Source organism: Poecilia reticulata, linkage group LG12 (assembly GCF_000633615.1).
Source record: "Poecilia reticulata strain Guanapo linkage group LG12, Guppy_female_1.0+MT, whole genome shotgun sequence".
In the NCBI taxonomy this organism is placed as follows: Eukaryota; Metazoa; Chordata; class Actinopteri; order Cyprinodontiformes; family Poeciliidae; genus Poecilia; species Poecilia reticulata.
In genome coordinates, this window is record NC_024342.1 from 1,114,629 (window position 1) to 1,119,537 (window position 4,909).

Sequence of the window (4,909 nt, forward strand, 5' to 3'; positions counted from 1 at the left end):
TAGTCCAAGAGAGGGCTAAAATCTGGTTGAGATGTTGTCATGTAACTTCCATCAGGCTGTTTCCACTTACCTAAAGGGAAGCACACCCAGCCATCGGGTCCAGGGTTCAGTCATTACACTTCATATTCAGCCCTGTGGGTTTGGACAGCTTTTCCCCCAAAATGAAAGAAGCAATTTATTCATTTTGGTTTAACAGTTTATCTTTGAATGACATTAAAATTTGTTAGATGAAATGTGACAAAAAATAAGAACAAAAAAAAAAAAAAAGACTGAAGGGAGCAAATCCTTTTTCAGGGTACAGTTTGTTAGCAGTTACACAGAGCTTATGTAATCTTTGGCTGCAGAAACAATTTTAAAGATTCCTAAAATGGGTTCAATAAAACATCATGAAACAAAGAACAGAAAGAAGCGACTCATCGCTTTCTTTAAACTTTAACTCAACTGTTGCTTTTCTTGTATGTAGCACAACATGCTGACTGCTTGGCATGTTATTTTACTCCCACATCAGCTACCATACACAATTTACTTGAACATCCTGCTTTCCTAACAACAGTGGTTCATTTTTATGTGGCTATTTGTGCAACATGCCTGCATATGACCTTTACTGTTACTGTTATCTCTTTCTGCTTCATAGCTGAGATAAACACAACACTTTCCTTGAGCTGTGACAAATGCTCCCACCTATGGAAACAACATGGCCTCTGATGTGCTGCTGAACACACATGGTTATTTGGCTGCACCACTTTGTTCAATTAACACCCAGCAAACTGCCATGTTGATAATCTCTATTCACGGGGATTGAGGTAAATAAGGTGGAGGGGTAGAAGAAGGATGCATATGAGGAGAAAATGTCAACTATTCCATGTATCTGAATAATTGCCTGCAGGGTTTATTATCAGAGGTTCCAGATTAAGCTACTTCATCAGCCAGGCTCCTGTGTGGGCGGCAGGGCAGCTGCTGCCTCAAGCCACAAACTATGAAAGAAGAAATTAAAAAGGATTCCAGACTGACCGAAAGACAAAGCCGAGCGTAGCTAAACCTGGAAGATACTACGTACACAAAGCAAACCCACACTTGTTCAGACGATCTCCTGCAACCTTTTACATCTTTATTTGTTAAAACATAGAATCTTTAGAATCTTTACCCTTTCTTTCTCAGCCAGGTTTCACATAGAAGGTCAGGCCCTGACTCCCCATCTAAGCTGAAACGCTCATCTGCTGCCAGTCTGGTTTGGCTATAAATGATTATAAATATTTGCTTAGGGTAATAATAAACAAAACTAGATGAAAATTTCAAAATGAGACACCACCATCAGGACATAACAGCTAAATAGTTGTCTCAGACATTGTTTACAAATACATAACTGATAAGACTCTTGTGCTGGTGTTGATGCGTGTTGTTACATAGTGCATTTAAAATGGAGGAGACGGGGTGGTGGCCAGAGAGTCGGCGGAGCCTCTTCACCCCCTCAACCCTAAATGTCTACATGCAAGATTTAGGAGTGGGAGCAGCGATAAGAGGTGAGACTGTGACTGGAGCAGAGCAGGTTGGAGCAGGACGAAGCAGGACAGACAAAATGTGTGGTTGCTAGGGGCAGCATGAACCACTGCAACATGTCACCCAGCTGCTGCCGTCTACATACACAATTTATCCAATCTTCCTGCTTTTTCAGTCCTAGTTTTTGTTCATATTTAACACAATTACCATTACACACAAAAACACACATTTAGGCTTTGACCTTGAATACTGAAAGCTAGGAATAGACAACCTAAATTAAACACTACGCTGCCTGGAGGTAGGAGAAAGAAAAGTCAGACAAACTTAAACTTCCTCCTCTCATATGTAGAGGAGACCGATGACCTGGCAGATCATCGGTCAAGGCCACGAAAGAAAAAGGAAGCAGATAAACAGCTGGTATGTATAAAGGAGATGGGCCGCTGCATCTAAACAGAATCCCACTTGAGCCATCAACATCACCTTGAAGTTTTGATGTAAAAGGAAAAAAATATTTCTTACAGCAGTGGTGAAAAAGAAAGTAAGCTCACCTTAAAGCTGCAGTAAGCAACTTTTACAAAAATTCTTCTTAATTAATTGTTTAAACTATCTATGTTCTGACAGTATGATATGAGACATAATCTGAAAACGTGGAGCTCCTCTGCCTTCTCCCTGTGAACCTGCTGCCATCTGAACGTTACAGGAAAACAGCTCATCCACCATCATGGCAGGCCATGCTAACATGCTAACTAGCCTGAGCATTCACAGTGGGCTCCGCTGTGGGGGAGGAGCTACAGCATAGCAGAGAGCAAGGAGGAGATTGTGAGCAGCGCATACACGAGCATGACACTGACACGACTACTGCTAAGCTGCTGCTTTTTGTTTTGAGGGTGTGGGTGGTCAGATCACAGAGAAAGGGCATGTCAGTATTTGAAAGGATCATTTTTAAAGGGCTGTTGCAAACAATTATTTTGGTAATTTGATAAATAAAACTAATTAACTAATTTAACAAGGAAATGTTGTTCTCCATCCTTTTTCCCATCAGTGCAACACTCAAGTCCACCTGGAGATTTAAGATTCCTGGGATTAAAAGCAACAGATGGAAGAACTTCCTGTATCCAAAGCAGTCAGGTCCCTAAACTTGTGAATTTTTAAATTCCATCTTATATATTTATGAATTGCTGCTTGCATGTTTTGTATCTTTTTAACATTGTCTGTGTATCTTTGCAGTTTTTGTATGTTTGAAACGACTGGCTGCAGAACTAATTTTCCTCCTTGGGGGACAATAAAGACACTGAACTGAACTGAGGAACAGACACAGAGTGACCCAGTGCTGGGCTCCACTGAACACACCAAGGGAAGCAAAGATTGGAACGCAAGTTCTGCTTTTATCTTCTCCTCATTCTGCACCCTCTCTAATGAGTGTTGGTCTGCTTAATCAGTTTCTGTTTGTATGTGACTGTAGCCAGTCAAATATGTCATGTTCACGTAAGCGTGCAGCAGTGTGCAGGTAAAAGAAATAGAGGAAAGACAGAATCATTAAAACATCATAGAAACGAAAGAAAAATCAAGTTTGCAGAACCACAAATGCAGCTCCACAGTGTAGCAGAACAGAGTAACCTCCCTCTGTTGAGGCTACATCAGATATAGTCTTGTTTTTAATATTGTTTCTATTTGAGCTTATTTTTAAAACCATCTTTAACTACACAAAAAAAGTACTCAGTTCAAACAATCATCCATCAACCGCGTCTGATTTTAGCTCTGGCAGGTCTTTAACTTAACAGCCGCCTGTAATCTGTTTTTTATTGTCTCCTGATCGATCTCTCTTCCCATCATTCCATTCTGCTTTTGCTCTGTGCATGTGCAAAATCTGTCTTGTCTGAGTGCCATCACATTCTCTGACTTTCTCTGAAATGGGATGACGCAAATATCTGAGGTGTGGGGTGATCTACTCAGTCATTTCTTTCAAGTTGGTAATGTGGATTTAAGTGGCTGTCTAATATCAGGTCCATTTTTATCAAAGGCATATAATTTTTATTGAACAGTGAAAAGAGCTCGCACAAAGACCTACCTAAGTAAGCAATGTCATTTAGTTCAGTTTAAAGTAGTGCTGTCAGTCAATTTAAACATTTTATTAGATTAATGGCACTATTGTGCTGTGAATAATCATGATTAATCTGTATGAATAACTTGTAACATAAATATGCATAAAGTTGTACTTTTTGCAGGAATAGTTCCATGGGCAAGCCCCTCCTTCTGCTGTAATCCAATCAATGAAAATGTAAATAATTTGCTGATTTTTTTGCAGCAGAAAGCAGGTAATGTAGTCTCCCTCAACAGCAACTACAGGAAACTTACTCCACTGTACATGCATACAAGTTGCAGCAAATTTGTTCAGGTGACAACTGACGTATATATAGGGGAACAAAAAAAAAAAAATCCAAACAAAGCCAAACAGAAGATACAAAGAGATCACAGTGAAACCAGGGAGAAGTGACGTGACAAACCAGTAGTGACCAATAATGAGGAGCTCAAACACTGGAAGGTTTAGCGAAGGAACAATAGACCTGGGCTGATGAGCTAACTGATTGCAGGTGTGAATGGAGGGAGTGAAGGTAGACAGAGGAGAGAGAGAGAGAGAGAGAGAGAGATTTTTTATTTTTAATAGCTCATTTATTTTTCAATAAATAATTGACATATTATCACAAACTATATAAAAATAAAAAAAGAACAGAAAAAAACTAAACATACTCCACACAATACATTACATTAACACCCTTCCAAAAATGAGTTCTCCTTCTACCACACTACAAATTACTTCCCCATAACTCCAAGTGTGACAAAAAGTATCTAAATCTGAAACTGATTTATAAAAATTAAATTCAAGCAATAACCTAGATTTCACCAGGTTAACAAATAAAGAAACCACGTCAATATTCAACTCTTCTTCTACCTTCCTCTTTCTGCTTATGTACATGGCCATTTTAGCCTGTCCTAACAAAAAGTTCATCAGCTCACATTTTCACTTTCTTTGGCGTGTGAATTTAACACCACAAATGAAACCCTGTTTAGTGAAAACTTCACCACATCTGTTAAAAATAGTTCTCAAAAGCACAAAAAGAGCTGACAGACGAATACAGTCAGAAAAACAGTGAAACACTGTTTCTCTCTGTTCACAAAATGGACATTTTTCTCCTACAGCAGGATTAATAACAGAAACAAATGAGTTAACGGCTACAATACCATGAAGGATTCTCCACTGTAAATCTGCATGTTTTTTCAGTAGTGGAGGCTTATACAACCATTTCCATTCAGGCTTTACTTCAGATGTTAGGGAGAGATGAGTTCTCCATACTGTGTCACTGCGTCCATTCAGTTTGTTTTGATTGAGAGTTTTTACAATCAGCCTATAGAT